The sequence below is a fragment of the Epinephelus fuscoguttatus genome, linkage group LG9, assembly GCF_011397635.1.
Source record: "Epinephelus fuscoguttatus linkage group LG9, E.fuscoguttatus.final_Chr_v1".
Taxonomy (NCBI): domain Eukaryota; kingdom Metazoa; phylum Chordata; class Actinopteri; order Perciformes; family Serranidae; genus Epinephelus; species Epinephelus fuscoguttatus.
The window spans coordinates 12,674,054-12,691,056 of NC_064760.1; the positions used below are offsets into that span (position 1 = coordinate 12,674,054).

Below are 17,003 nucleotides of genomic sequence, written 5' to 3' on the forward strand. Positions count from 1 at the left end.
ACGATTCACCGCTGCAGACACCGCTGTTTGATATATTTCAGACTGATGGACCGTTTTCAGATCAGCTTATTAAATTAAGATTGTTTAAGCTACGTGCTTTTAGCTAATAGTAATGTTATCAACAATTAACCGTTAGCTAGTTAACAACTGTTAGCTAACCGAATATATGATCGTCACTGGCAGGCAATGCATCTTGGGATAGCATGGGCCATTAAGGATTTATCTGTTGCATCCTCCAAATTCTGGGAGAGAAGGCTGCATTTCTCAGCTGCATTTGAAGGAGCCTTCGAAATGGGACAGCCTTGGTTGCACCGATGTGACCCTGCCGGTCTTCAAGTGCAGCCTTCGAAGGCTGCAGCCCCTGAACTGAGACACAGCTCTTGATTAATCTGAGTTAACTGAGGGAGCCCTGATAACTGAATTGCCAAGGTGCATACCGTACAAATGTCCCTGGTCTTTAAAATACCTGGAAAGAATAAATTATAATTTATGAATAAAGCGAAATATTCAATATGTTTGTTATGTCCGACTTAACAATCAACCCCAATGATACTGCATCCATATTATAAGACAAAGACAAGCGGCAAATCAGAACATATGTGAATTTAGAATTTGTGTTCCGGATTGTCTGGGCAGAGAGCCGTCCGCCATGGGAACTGCCCATTGGTTCGACAGCCCATTGGTTCGACATCCCATTGTTCCGACCATATTAAACTCATTGTTCCGAGGTCCGTTCCGAAATCATCATGATGCCCCGTGGTTAAGGTCTGGTTAGGTTTAGGCACAAAAACCACCTGGTTAGGGTCAGGAAAAGATCATGGTGTGGGTTAAAATGAAAAAGAAATTGACAAACACATAAGCCGTGAGCCTGCTCCGCCTCATGCCGGTCGCGGCGCACCATACGCCCGCCGTGAGCCGTTCAGCACCGCGGACAGTCGGACTAATGGGATGTCGAACCAATGGGCTGTCGAAACAATGACATGGACCCGTCGGCCATATCGTCCTGCAAACCTTGACTGCAAATCTGTAGAAGACTGCTTACAGAATTGCTGACAGGATGAGGAAACAGTCTTCTTGGGGCGCCCACTTCGCAGCCTGTCTCTGACATCCCCCGTTATATGGAACCTGGCCTTCAGTTTGCAAATGGTACAAGTGCTCACTCTAAATAATGCCGCAACTTGGTTTTGCGGAACACCAGGTTGAAGTTGCCCTATCGGTGACGGCACCTGATTGTCAGCACATGGGGATACCAGAAGCTCAAAACAAGAGTCAATAGCAACACCAAAAAGGTGTTTGGCATTGGCAGAGAAGATTTGGCAAATTTTTCATGGGCGCAACCCACATACTCAGCTCTGCTGCTCATCCCACAAATGCATGTTCCTTACAAATGTGGCACCATTTAAAAGGTAAATAAATGGGGCGTCGGTAGCGTAGTGGATAGTGCCAGCGCCCCATGGCGCCCCACATACCAAGGCGATTCATCGCCACTGCAGCGGTTGCAGGCTCGACTCCGGCTTGCGACCCTCTCTGCATGTCATCCCCCCAGTCTCTCTCTCTCTCCCCATTTCACCCTGCCCATTAAAAGCAAAAAGCCCTGAAAAAAAATTCTTAAAAAAATAAAAATAAAATAAAAGGGAAATAAACAGGCTTTCCAGCGGTATAAGATTTATTGCCAAGAAGCATTGTTACAACAAAGAAATAATCGACCAAACACAAGTTTCTTTACTTTTTGTACTTAAGTTTAGTTCATATTGACTATCTGTAAAGCTTTAGCTCAATGTACCTACTGGCAACTCAGTGTATTATTACTTTTGAGCTACTTTGAACACTATGACATCACATATTTGAGTTTTAGCACTCTAGTTTTTGAATTTGGATTAGAGTTCTTCTTAACTTAAATACTCTTGGACTTTCTTGGACCACAGGAGTAAAATATAGTAGTATAAAAATAGGTGAAGTGCCCCTTTAAGTACAGTACTTGGTTGCATGAGCTGTGATGAATAGCTCCAAACACAGTTAATCACAGTTACACGGAGGAAACAATCATCTGTGTTTGCATATGTTAAGTTCTCCGTCCCTGCATGTCTGCTGCGAGCAAGGCGGGGTCATTATTTGGCAGCTGTCTCCCGCTGTGTTCAGAGTGAGGGAGGCGGGGTTAGTATTTGGCAGGTTCGTCCCTTGAGGGTGTGTGTGAGAGAGACTCGCTAAGCAACGACCTGCGAACGGGCATCCGAGCCAGTCCGAGCTACAAAAAAAGAAGAAACAGGAACCACATTATTTTCGAGTGTCTTTGCAATGTTCCCGACGATATTTCTACACCGTCTGCTCTGATCCCATCGAAGTTGCCGTCTCCCCAGACGTCGGCTCCAGAAACCAAACCAGAAATTAATGCATCTTGCTGCGCGTTCCTGTTTGTTTTGACCTGGTAAGGTACCCGGAGCGACTGATTAGCTGGCTTTGCTAACAGCGCTTCTTCTGGTTCACTCAGCATCTTGGAAGCTAAGTGCTAGCTAGCTAAAGCTAACAGTGTCTGTCGCTCTCTGTTGTCTGTTTTAATGAATTAAGTCACACGGGTAGTTTGTGAATTTATCCGCCGCGGGTGTGTCAGTGTTTGGAGGCTGTCCTCGGGGTGAACGGTGCGTGTTAAACCGTTTGTGGCTCCATTTGTGTTGATTGGGAGCTAACGGCTAACGGCTAGCAGCGGAGGCAGTTCCATCACATCTGTGGCTCCTCCGCAGGCACAGCGAGCTTACTCGGAGACAGAAAAAGAAAAGCTGGTTTAAATAATTAAATATTTGAGGGTTTTATGGATGCTACTAACAGACCTGAATGAATCCACTTGTTCCCAGTTTTATAGACATCAAATATCTTAGTAATATTTGTGTCTTTTGGCTCCTGCATCAGGAATGTGAGATGCAACGGGCAGCAGAGAGTCACCTGGTTTTGACGGTTATTGTACACAGATACACAGACACATAGATCCTGTTGTTGCTGCCTCAAGTTTTTCCTTCACTTTCGTTTTCTGCTCACACTGTGTCAGGAAAAGCTTCATCATTTACACAGATGCTCTCCAGCAGCCCGGTTATATTTAAACTGTGTGCAGGAATGTTCTGGTATCTTCTGGCACACTGTGTTTGCCATCAATCTCATTTGTCTGGGCTGTTTCCCGGTGAATAGATTTTCCCGTGTCGTCGTTTGAAGGATTTGACTTTCATTTCTGGGCTCTGAAATCCTCTGCACATTGCATAATCCGGCCATTGCCCTGAATTAGGACGGATTGGGCTCTCCTTATGGTGCACTATAGGCATGAGTATGTATTGCAAAAGTGCACTGTAGCGTACAGGCTGCACTCTGGCACATCACTGTGCATGCTCTCATTCAGTTGTATCCACACCCACAGTACACACTGAGGTGGTATGGGTTAAAATAAATCACTATAACCAATTCCTGGAAAGCAGTGCTGCAAGTTAATACTGTAACATTGTTGTAGCAGTGGAAAACAGTGGATACTGGACAATCAAACATGTTGACATGATCTGAATTAGTGGTTATGTCCTTGTTTTCTCACTGCATGTTTGGTCTTAAGTGTTTTTGTGTATTACATTTTCCATAATGTGCTTTGGTTTTATGGTGATGTCACTGTCTTGCTTATGTGCTTTACTTTGTGCTTCTGTGTGTTTGTGGCTATGTGCTTTTCTCTGTGGTTACATGCTTATTCTGTGCTCGAGTGCCCTTCTATGGACACGCCATCAGTCCACTTTTATCTGCGCTTCTGTGCTTTTGCATGTTATTTGAATGTGTTTTTCCTATATACACATTTACCATCAACCTGCCAGGGACTGCAGATGAAAATCAGCCTGTGTGGCTAAATCTGGCACATTTATGTAACTATAGTAATCATGTTAATCAATGTGCACGGCCCCTTTCTAAATGAAATAAACATAAAATTGAAGCAATACTTGATTAGGGAAGTGGCTGAAATTAATCTGCAACCCTTGTGGTTGTCAAATAAAAGCTATCATAGCAGTCCCACGTTCCAGCTATTAATTTGTGAGGCTGTGCTGTTTATTATGTGATAGCAAATTCATAGTTTTGGCTGTTAATGAGACAAAACAAGCTTTAAAAAGACGTCAGCTTGAGCTTCAGGAAGTTCACTTTTTAGTTTTAGTTCACTGTCATGGGAGAGTGTGTAAAGCTGCTAATATCTGAACGTAAGAAGCTACAGTAAGAGTATTTTGGGGTACTTTTATAGTACTTTTCTATGAAAAATGACTCAAACTGATTAGGCAACTACTAAAATAGTCACCGATTATTTTAATAGTCGATTAGTCATCGATTAGTCGACTAATCATGGCAGCCCTACACTATAACCAGTTCTTGGAAAGGCATCTTGCAAGTAATGCTGGACCATTGTTGAGCTGAAGCATTAATCAATTAGTCAAGTGGCTTAAATGAATCTGCAACTCTTTTGGTCGTCAGTTAAATGTTAACATAGCAGTCCCAAGCTCCAGATATAAATTTGTGAAGTTTTGCTGTTTTGTGTGAGTGTAAATTGGTACTTTTTGGCTGTTAGTTGCACAAATCAAGCTCTGAAAAGAAGTCAACTTGAGCTTCGGGAAGTTAATTTTACTTTAATTTTACTTTATTTAGTAATGTTTGGTAGACTAAATGATTAGTACTTAAATCTGGACAATAATCAGTAATTAAAATAATTGTTACAGCAGTCAAACAGCAGCAATTAAAAGTAGGGTTGGGTACCGAACTCGGTACTTTTTGTACTTGGTACCGATTCACGTCGGTACTACCGAGTACCGATTCACTTAAAATGAATCTGTGCCAAATTTCAGTACCTGAGGTGGATGCGGAGCGAGAGCGCATGACTCGCACCTCAGACTCAGCAACAATGGCGAGCCGAAAGCGGTCCAAAGTCTGGCTGCACTTCACGCCAGTCGACAGAGACAGTGCTCGCTGCAATATTTGCGACGCAACGTGCAAGGCAGGCGGGGGAAACACTTTGAATTGGAATTGTATTGTATTTATTTCTATTTAAATCTTTTTATTGAATTTTCAAAATAAATGCATGTGCAGACAAAAGTTAACGTGCAGCACTGTTCCTAAATGTTCTCAATAAAATGTTGAAACTGAGAAGTTTAGACTTTAAAAAGTACCGAAATAAGGTACCGTTTGGTACCGGTACTGAATTCCAGATACCGGTAACGGTACCTTATCGGTTCGATTATGAATGGTACCCAACCCTAATTAAAAGTAATATGAAGGGTTAGAAAAAATAAGATATTGATTGTAGATTGAAGTGCATTTATTGATACTGAGAAAACTGTGTTGAAGCCTGTCGTAAAGGAAGTTTTTATGTACTCTTAATAAGTGTCCTGGCAGGATTTTAATGCTACAGCAGCCTCCGATGCTTCTGCACTGCATGTTTGTTAAATAATGCACCTGTGTGGTGTTTAGCTTCAACAGTTTACTAATTTGCCATATGTAAACTCCTTATTTACTTACTAACTTTCGAAAGCAGTCATACTGCAGTTACCAGAAAATATACTTAAGATTCAAAGGTAAACACACTCATTGTGATGACTGGCCTCTTTTGTTCTGTGTTTGTGTACTTTGAGTTTCCTGACTTCTCCACAACAGCAACAACTCAAACAGGTTGAGTTTAACCTGCAGCGACTTTGCAGAATACACATGATCTGTGGTCTTATCTCAGGGACTTATGCAAAGCCCGTCCTATAGCTCAGTAAAGTTGAACCAGTTAGCAAAACAACTAGGTTATTGTGTAAGCCACGGCAGCAGCAGGTATGTCCACAGACAGAGGAGAGTAAAGGTCGACTCTGCAGTGATGCTGATGTTGGAGAAATGTTAGTAAAACTCTTGTTGAGTCAGCGGCTGTAGTACACTTTGGATTGATGGTGTAGTACACTCAGTTAAACTCATCCGGTGTGATACAACAGTTCTGCGACGAATCCCACCTTCATGAAGGTTATTATGTTCAGTTTTTGTTGGGACGTTTTTAGAGAGGTGCTAATTCAATTTTATGATTGTTGTAGTTTTTGTGCTGTTGAATTGTCTCGTGTTATTCGGAGATGTATTTTTAATATTTTGTGCACTCTATATATCGATGAGATTAAGTTGGCTATAAACACCACCTCATGGTAGTTGTGTATAATTCAGCAGCATCATAAACATAAAGTCTATAAAGTATAATAATGCCCCGGGCTGGGGCATTAAACTGCATCAAGATGGTGCAGGGCCTCAACTAACAGTTAGTTTAATTATTAGCTGTGTCTCAATTCAGGGGCTGCAGCCTTTTGAAGGACGCGGCCTTTGCGGGTGACGTTGGCCACGTCCTTTTGAAGACTGCATCAACCAAACTGAACAGTCTCTGAAATGGGACCGTCTGGTCTGCGGAGAATTTCCACATCAGTTGTTTAAGCTTTAGCTAGGTGTACCTATTGTCAGCTCTTTATATTACTACGTTTTGACTGACTTCTCTTCCCAGACCAATTAAAATTAGAGCCTACTGAACACAGCATGTGTCCCAAAACCTAGTTTGAGAACATTGTTATAGAGCAGAAGTGTCAAACTCATTTTAGTTCATGGGCCTTATTCAGTCTCAAGTTGGTTGGACCAGGAAAACCATTGTAGAATAACCTAGAAATGATAACAACCTTCACATTTTTCATTTTCTTTTAGTGTGAAGAAGTACATTTTAAAAACATAAATCTATTTAATAACAGATGATGATCATTCTGAGATATCTTAAGAAAAGAATGCAGTTTCAACAATATATCTCAGTTTTTCCATTCTCAATCTACGACTCACTGTCATTGCATCTTTCCATACATTTCCACTCCTTTGCAGTAAAGGTGGCATCACCACACCAAACTAAAGTGGAAGCTGTTGAGGAAGCAGGTTAAGTTATTCGCACCTTACTAACCATTCGCATTACTAAAGTTTTCGCCATACCATAGCTGTCAGGTTCCACCACAAGTGTTTTAAAATGGAAGTCTGACGCTGATTCTTTTGTACTGGAACTGCTGGTTGACTTTATTTTACACAATCTTTAATGTCTTTAAATATGACCTCAGTAATAATTTATTGTTATTTAAAAGAACTGTATTCTGGTCAGGGTGGAGCAATTTACATGAAGTAGGATACTCATTTAACTTCTGAAAGCTGCACCTCTTAGCCTTCACAACTGCTTCAATATTAGGTGTGCTAAGTCATCTAGTGGGCTGGATTGGACCCTTTGGCGGGCTGGATCTGGCCCTTGGGCCATATGTTTAACACCCCTGTTATGGAGCTAAAGACTTTTATTAAAGCCATTCATTTAAATGCTGAGTTAACTCAGGGACAAGACTAATAAAATGCAGTGTTAGTAAAACACCCGATGCATTGTCATGATCATGTACATTCTCTTTAGGTGTACCTCGGCTGAACCTGCAGTCCTTCATGTGAAGGCTCTCACGTATGCACATGCCAACAGTGTCAAAACTCTGCAGCCCCCTGTCGTGCGAGATAAGAATGTGTACGTAAGATGACCCATAGTTTTTATATGGAAGGAAAACACACGCACACACAGCAGTCGCAGCAGTGTCATAACCACACAGCTGCCTGCAGTGTGGGATTGTTGTTGCCAGGTCAGTGAGTGGTTGTTTTAGACCCTGTGGACGGGGGCCAAGCCAAACCGAATGTGGTCCAAATCTCTCTAAAGCTGGACTCACACTGCCAGAAATTCACCAGATTTAATCCGTCTGCATGTGTTCACACCTGTATGAAAATATGTTTCATAACCTCACATTTATTGGTTGAAATATAATAATCTTTTATGAATAAGCTTTCAACTGCTGCTCTTTTGCAGAATAAGATACAAAGGGAAAAAAATAAAAAGCTGACAGTAGTTTGAAGGACTAATCAAAGCAGTGCAATTAGAAATACAGTGACGCAGACTACAAAGCAAAAGAGATAGCTAATCTAACGGGAAACCTTTGAGCATTATCTTGTGGCGTACATTAAGCCAAAATGGGCCGACGGCAGTTTCCCGCAGTGTGGCACTGACCTGGCCCAAAGACTGTGTAAATGGAGAAACTCCATTAGGCAGCTGAAATAACAAAGGCTTCTACAGGAGAAAAATCTTTTATTCATGTACTGTTATCTTTCCCCACGAGTATCAAGACCACGAGCGCATTTAACTCTCAGATCCTGGACTATACTATACTGAAAAATACTGTAATCCATCATCCAGAGCCATGCTTATTTAAATATAGACTAAAATATGTTAGATGTAATATTTGGTGCCACAGTAATGTATAAAATAAATAATTGTGTGCGTTGATGTGATTCGCTTTAACTTCTACATATTTTTTTGTCATTAATCACGTCTTTGACCTTGCATGGTGTCAACCTGGACTTTTATCATTTATGGGTTAATTAAGAAAATAATGAAAAGAATTATTAGTTTTTATTAAATTCTTTGCTCAGTAGAATCAACAGTTTTGTCCTGAGGTTGACTGTAGTCTGCCAATTCATGTTTACAGAGCATTCTAGATGTTTATAGTGTCGGTCTCAGCACAGAATTAAGTTACAAGCTATAGTAGGTCTGTGTATTTATATCAACCTATCTCACTTTAGAGGTTAGGTAGAATCAGACTTGATGTAATTGAGATTGCATAATCAGACAGCTGTGGGGCAGCTGTGGCTCAGAGGTAGAGCAGGTTTGATCCCTGGTTTATCCAGTCTGCAAGTTGAAGTATCCTTGGGCAAGATACTGAACACCAAATAGCTCCTGATGGCTGTTCCATTGGTGAGTGTGTGAATGGTTACTGAGTAGCAGGTGGCACCTTGTATGGTAGCCTTGGCCATCAGTGTGTGAATGTGTGTGAATGGGTGAATGTGACATGGTTTAAAAGTGCTTTGAGTGTTCAGAAGACTAGAAAGGTGCTACACGAGTATAGTCCATTTACTATTTGTATGATAATGTGTACAATTATCATTTTTTATTATTCATACATATTGTCATTATTTTATCATTAACTGCAATATTTGTCATACCAGTAAACCGTTATGAATTTCTGACTGTACAGGCTCATTTGCAGTTACAGTATATTGTAGATGTAGCAGTTAGCAGCTAACTATCCACCCCCAAATTATGAAAAAGTGTGGTTATTTTTGCAAATGTGTCACACAAGAATTCTTCAAACAAGAATTAAGAACCCATTAATATCCCTAAAAAACATTTGACAAACCTGAAGAACCATCCACTACATAAAATGCTTCATTAGTCAGTGATGGTTCTTCATGGAACCAAAAATGCCTGTAAAGAACGATTATTTTTCCATGTTTTGACCCAGCTCAATGTAAGAAAATATGATATATATGGAGAGATTTTTAAAGCTCTGTTAGCTGGTAAAGATGTTGCTGAGTGGTTTCTGCAGAAAAAGCTATTCCTTCGTTATCTGTGGTTGTGTAAGGTCTTTAAAGGCGATGTTGTAAATCAGTGAGCAGGACTGCTTTTGGGCAATATTGGATTTACAGGATTTGGCATCAGTTTAAGCAAATTCCTCCATTTGTCAGGTATTTAATTCCTTGGATTACCCAAAACAGACATCACCATCTGTTTATTGAATCCATAAATTGCTTTTCAATTAACATCATCTCCTCTTTGCCAAAAGGATGTCACTAGTCAGTAATGACGGGGGGATTTTGGGAGACAAGCTCTTAATTTTGCTGTAGCTATCAGACAGAAGCGCATAATCTTTATTACCTGTAAATTGCTGTATAATTTGATATTTTTTTGAGCCGTACCAAACAAAGACTTGAGAGGCAGAAGGCTCAGCTTGAGGCAGATGAAGAAACCCTGTGCTGAACGGCTGTTTGGGCTGAATTAATCTGGGGGTGAGAACATGTTCTCACTGGGTTTAAGGGCAGTGCTCGAACTGTACAGCCTCTGCTGAGTGTGTCAGGCCTCGAGAGAGACTGCACAGTGATGAGAGTCACATGACTGGAAATACAGGATGACGAACCGTCATAGTCTGTATCTGTAACCTTTGCTACAATTTTCCACACGGGTTGGTGGACTGTTGTGTCAGATTAAGTCTGTGGTTTTCCGTTTGAAGATATTTTAAAACAAAGGTGTGATTGGAAATTCCCAAGTAGGCTTTCTTAATATCTCTCTGCATGTTGGTCTTTAGATATTAAATGACATCATTCAACATTAAATGCCCAATCACAAGGCACCAGAGCTAAAAGTGATACCTTTAGATTGTTTTTAGACCAGTCAACCATTTATTTTGCACAGACTGAGCTGGGAAAGAAAGCTTGTATGTGCTCTGCTCGAAAAAGATTTGAAACTACCTGAACTGGTCTCTCTATCTAACTTTAAAGCTCTCATAAGTACAAGGATGAATGAGTCAGTTGGGTCTCGTCATTGTGTGTAGGTTTTCTAATATTTTTACGTTATGGTATATTTTCTGTGTTTTTTATTGTGTGATTGTTTGGCTGTGGCTTTTTGTGTGCTGCTGTCTTGGCCAGGTCTCCCTCATAAAAGAGATTGTTGGTCTTAACGGGACTTACCTGGTTAAATATGGGTTATGGGCTATAGTCACATGAGGATAAAACGCAACGACTGCCAGCTTACTCAGTGTAAAAGTCCGTAGTATAGGCAGGCAGTCCAAAAATGCATCTTTGATTGTTGTAATTTATTGTCTATATCAGTTTATTATCATTATTTAGTTGATTATTTTTGTGTTTTGAGCAATAGACCTAGAGGAAAAACAGATTACCTGCTTACAGTGTAGCGTGGGCAGGATACTGAAATACAGCACCTTAAAAAAATATCGATATTCAATACCACATACTATTCAATAGGAAAAAAATTGACATTGAGAGTAGGGCTACCCCGTGAAAGTCAGACATTTGAATCAGTTTGAGACTCCTCAATTGACTGAGATTACTTCAACTCAAGCAGTCAGTTTATTTTTATTTTGCTAGTCAGTGTTGCCAAAAAGTATAGTTGCACATTATTGATAGGTCGTTAGCACCACTAGCTGGGTTACTACATTACATGAATGTGCTGTCACACTGAATGTCCCGCTGAGCCCCGTTCAAACTTTAAAACTTTATATGGATGTTAGTTTGAAGAAAGGTATTCGCACATACTGGATATTTAATCTGCACACTCTATCTACCAAAGGATTAAATGATGAGATACCATGGCATGTCGTGCTATAATGGATTTGGAGATGATAAAAGACCAATTTATGAAACATGGCAGAAGAGAATACAGTGTTGAACATTTTGAATGATTTATGAAAGCTGCAAGGCCGATGTGTTCGTTCATAAGATCAACATTTTCCTGGAAAAAATCTTGTAAATAACCTTCATTGTTTGAGGGCCCTGAGTTCTTCTTGTTCCCTCGTTCTTTCATTTGTGGGATATGTGACATATGGTGCACAGGCTGTTGTCAATTATTGAGGGATGTAACTATCAGTTATTTTTTATTTACATGACAAATTGTTTAAAATGAATATTGCCAAATTGCTGTTGACTAATATGTTGTTCATTGTTTAATGACTCAGCAATACTTCTACTGAGAGATGGGTCACAGATTTGTGTCAAGATTTTTTGGTTCAATCAAAAACAAAACCTCTCATTGATTCCTCTCTATTTAAACACTACATCCTAGATTTTGAGCCTCCAAAATACCCAGAAGCCAAATTCAGGTCAATGAGCCAGACAGATATCACTGTCTAGTTCCTGAGCAATCCATGTTGACTCTGTGAGGTAGACTGATGCTCTTCAAATACACAAGCTGATAGATTAATTCGACCTTGACCTCAGAGTTGAGCTTCCCTGGCCTGGTCTTGGCAGTATAGTGCTGCTTGGCCTGGGTTGAAGAGTAAAGTCATAAAGTCTGTTTTCTGCCAGCAGACCCAGCAATCAAAACCAGCCTACACTGCGCTGGAGCCATTTAGGTCACGTTAGACCCAGTGCTGCCCTGTGAAAGTCGATGATACCAGTCATCAGCTGAGAAGACCCTTCAGTGACTCGCATTGTGTCAGTCGAATCACTGCACTTTATTGTTTAGCTGCAACACTGTACACAAAACAATGTGGGAGCAACAGGATGTTAGCTTTAAATAACCTAACCTTTAAACTAACTGTGATGAAAGTAGAGAGGGGTAATAGAACCACAAACACACGTCAAGTTAATGTACGGGAGACGCCCCCAGCCCACGCTTTTATTTCTGGAGTCAGTGCAAGGCTAGAGGTTAGAAAATCCTTACACAGGGATGGCCCTGGTTAGACAGAGTCATAAAGTAGTGCTTTTGTTGGAGCTATGCTCAATTGGACATCTCTGGCTTTTGTGTGGAACTGAATTATGATAGGATACTTGGGCACTTCATATCGAAACATTTGGGGAAAATGATCCTGAGTACATGTTGCAGCTTACGTATTACAGTTTTATCTCCAGCAAGCTTTAAATATTTTGTCTGAAAACAGAGCGATAATTGATTTAAGATGTTGTAAAGTAGCCTGAGTGTCAGACTGAAGCTCCCAGAACCTTCAGTCTGACATGGCTTCCATTGAAGGCGATTTACAAGGGGGAGGGAATTTGATTTTTCCCTAACCAATCAGTACAGATCACCGACTCACCCAGAATCTGACGTCATTAGTATCCATGCCTCGGGGGTGCCGACAACAAGCGAGCATTGCCCGTTTAAAATGTCTCCGTCGTTGTGCGCGCCCAGCTGCATCGCCGTTAAATCCAGTTTAGCAGCTTCCTTAATGTGGTCCTCCATTAACGCGAGTAGTGGCAAAATACCTCGATAGCATCGTTAATGTGGTCTGTAGGATCTGTAGCGGTCACCATTGTTGCTATCCTTACCAGTTACCCACCGGTGTACAGCTTGACATCAGCGTGGCGCTGATTGGCTAATCGTTAGACCCCCAGCGTTCATTGGTCCGTCCATCGTTTGGACAAGATAAATCGCAAATTCATTGCAGTATGCCAGACCAGAGATGCAAGCCTACTCAGTTGAGTGGGCGGGGTCTATGGTCTGGAACCAGGCTAGTTGTAAAGCTTTTTTAGCAAAAAATCAGGAATCCAAATAATGAGCTCTGTGGCTGAACTGGACGAATACGGCCCAGTACAGTCATGTCCTCTAGTAGAATTGGATGACATGGTTGAAGGCTATTTTTCTGATATCTGTATATTATCATAATATGATTCCTCTCAAACAGTCTGCAAATGATAATATTTGATTATTTTCGAGCCTTAGTATTTAGTTTCGAACCCGCAGCATTTGTGGGTTTAGTTATATAGAAAAGATAATAGGCTTGGACGGTGTCTAATTTTTCATACCTTTATAACTTCCTGACATTTCAGCAAGGTTTACTGTATATGACGGTATTTGTGGGAAAACAAACAAACAAAAATTTAAAAAAGGAGAGCTACTGGTGAAAGGAGTCATTGTAGCCTACATAACACAGTCTAGAGTTCGGCAATATGTTTAAATTTTGGAACCAGCCACAACAAATGCTGTCATTTTACATACTCGCTTAGCTTTTTTTTAGTCTAAGTAATGTAAAAAATATCAAGATAAGAAATATTCTTACATTTATTTTCCTTATTAAACAGAAAAATAAAACCGTACACCTTCTGAATTTAAGTTTTTCTCTTTCACTGGCTTGATAATTGCCTTGTTAACATATAACACACTTCATTTAAACTCAACAGAAGCAAAACAGAACTCACTATTAAAATATCTTCTTTCCATTGTTTTAACAATCACCAACTCTGGTTTGGTCAAAGTCAACCCTTAATACACTGAATTAGATGCGAAAATATGTTGCCTCTCACCCTGTTTTTCCATGTTGTGTGTGTCCACCGTTGTTGGCCGGCAGTTTACAGTCGCCATCTTTCTCAGCTCAGCTCCTTGCTCCATCAATAGAGACTCACCTCTGGTTGCACATGCTGTGCACTACAATACAGCATCGCCTTAATACAGCATCTGTGTATCAGTTTAATAGAAATACCATTTCATTGACTGTTGGGATTTCTAAACATCCTGGTGGTTTACCATTATACCACAAAACTGCCCAAGCTTGAAGGATAAGCAGACAGATGAGGCCTGTTGTTCACCACAAGTGACAGCACCAGATGAAAAAGTGGCAAGTCGTACATTTTCTGTCATTTAAAAAAAAACGTGGCTTTAACACATGTATTTGGCAGGTTTTTTCTTCCTGTAGTGTTACAGTAGTAAAACAGTGATGAAATCTAACTAGGGCAGCATGAACAGAAGAACAACTCTGCTGTGTGTCCCTCACATGACGCTGACTCAGATATTTTCTGGAGCTTCCACAGTTTAAGGTGGAAAATGAAGCATTTGACTTTTGGCCTCAGAACAACGACTGAGCAGCAAATGAGCTTATTGATCTTTTGCTCATTAGTCTGCCCTTGTTTTCAATGAACCCGGCACCGCCTCGACTCATTGGCCTAAAAAAAAATCATGTATGGCTCAAAAGGTTACAGTCAGAGTCATGAAAAGCAGTTACATACTAAAAAATATTAACAAAATAAGCCAAAGTAAACAAAGGCAGCCCACAAAACTTGAACGACCTGTTACTTTCTGTATGCTGTGTGAAACAATCCATCAAAGTGCACCATCAATCTGCTTGGTCACTGTTTGCTCCTCTGTGTGCTCCTCTCTCAGCGTACTCTCACAGCTGGTGTTTTGATCTATTGTTTACACACAGGCACAGATGGAAATGACAAGACTTTTACTGTCCTGTGTAAGCTATTTGTTCTGTTAATTGAGTCTCATTCAGTCCCTGGCACAATAGAGCAAAGACAGTTTATTCAACGATATCTAACAACAGGCTCGGGATTTCCTCACTGATTCGCTGTAGTCTCACTTCCTCATTGCGCCGTCACTGCTTTCACAGAGCTGTCAGGCATGTAGAGAATATAAAGACAACAGATGGAGAGGGATCTTTTTTTTTAATGCAGCAGAGGCAGAAGCATGCTGGCTGGTGTTGTATTGAGCAGCGGTCTGGAAATTTCCATCAGTGTGAGACAGAGCAAGAGAGAGAGGTGATTTAGATCAATACTAAATCAATAAAACTCAATGTCATCGTCTCAGATGAGGCTGGGCGCAGTGACTCCAGTAAGCTCTGCTAAAGCTGTGAATGTAGATCTCTGCTGTAAATCACAGTGAAATGCTCTGTGCACGTTTTATAGAGAAGGAGAAATAAAGAAAGATTGATTGTCGTAGTCAAACCTTAAATTACCGCAGACCCCAGATCCTCACATGACCTCAGTGTTACATCCCTCCATGTAAATGAACAAATTAAACTGACCACGTGATCACCAAGTGTAGCTTTTATTCATTTGCAAGATGTTTTCCTGAAAGAAACATCACAGTCGAATGACATTGCTTCAAGTCGAGCAGTGGGATTGTTTTTTTGTTGTGCAGTGTATCTCTGGAGACTTGGCCCGGAGATTTTACTGTCGAGTAAGTGCTCTTGACTTTCATACTACTCTTTGGTACAAACAGACATTGGTCTCTTCTGCTTGTAAATGGTGAATTTACAGCTCACAGATACTTCTTTTAAGATTATTTTTTGGGGCTTTTGTGCCTTTAATGACAGGACAGTTTTTTGGGGGGGACCCCCGGCTGCTGCGGCAAGGACACTGCCTTTGTACATTGGGCGCCACCCTACCTACTGAGCCACTGGGTGCCCCAGCTCACAGATACTTAATACGACAGTCTCTGGCTTTTGTTTGATATCTAGTTTCATTCATTTTCCGTAGCCACTTATCCTGTTAGGGGTCGTGGGAGGTCTGGAGCCTATCCCAGCTGACACTGGGTGAGAGGCAGGGTACATCCTTGACAGGTCGCCAGATTATCACAGGGCTGACACATAGAGACAGACAAACATTCACACTTACATTTACACCTACGGACAATTTAGAGTCACCAATTAACCTGCATGTCTTTGGACTGTGGGAGGAAGCTGGAGTACCTGGAGAAAACCAACGCTGACACTGGGAGAACATTCAAAACTTAATAGCGCCATTAGCTTCTTCACTATATTACATGAATGCCACTGTCACTCTGAAAGTCCTGCTGAGCTGTGGTTAAATTTTATAACTATATCGTATTAAACGGCCAAATCTGACATAATTCGGAGTGGGGTACGGCACTAGAATAATGCACTAGTGTCTTTTTTAAAATGCCAAGGTATATGATTATACAGGTTTATATGAACTTCAGTCAGTGATTTTGCGATACTGTTAACATTCTGGTAGCTGTTCCTTTTAACATCTTACAGTGTATTAGAACAATGTTATGGGCAAAGTGGCATATCAGTAGTTGAGTTTCTGTCTAAATGTGGTGCAAATTTTATTCGAATGCAAAGTAATCTGCTTTTCTATCCCCTGCTGTTATGCAAACACTAGGAGTTGGTTGATTGAGATAGGCTGTATGTGGCGCTAACTTTCCAGTCAGATGCTGCTGCAGAGGAGGGAGCAAAGAAGTTAAAAGAGTGTCAGTCATACCTCAAATGAAGGAAACAGTGGATGTATAATAATGGAGAGCTGGACAGTGAAAATAGAGAGTTTTGAACAGCTAATATTACAGCTCTGTGGAGAGTTCCAGTAACAGTTCTGTGTAGATATTAGCGTATTAAAGTCACCCAGAGATGATGAAGAGACCTTGCAGTGACCTATGCAATGACTGTACGTCATAGTTTAATCTCTAAATCTCTTTTCATTGCACTGAGTTGCATTTACCTTTTTATTGATACACCAACGTTCCCCCTTCAAGCATAAAAACTTTTGGTGATTTTTCAAAGATTTTTTTCACATTTTTTTTTATGGGCAAAATGAAAATGCTCATAAAAAGAGGTGGATGGAAACACACATAATGAGAGTAATTATTTTTGGTCATATTGGACATAAAGTACTTTGGTTTTATTTGTATT

At 40.7% G+C, this 17,003-nt stretch overlaps 1 protein-coding gene across 4 annotated transcripts in view; it reads left to right on the forward strand.

Annotated features, from left to right (window-relative positions):
- The first annotated feature begins 2,132 nt into the window (after positions 1-2,132).
- Positions 2,133-17,003, forward strand: part of fam13b (family with sequence similarity 13 member B) — a 125,845-nt gene continuing 110,974 nt past the window's right edge. For 2 of the 4 annotated variants that reach the window (XM_049585847.1, XM_049585846.1), the window contains exon 1: positions 2,133-2,425. The gene's annotated coding sequence lies outside the window, so the exon portion shown is untranslated. The remainder of the gene's footprint in view (positions 2,426-17,003) is intronic. The other 2 variants (XM_049585848.1, XM_049585850.1) reach the window with 2 other exon arrangements.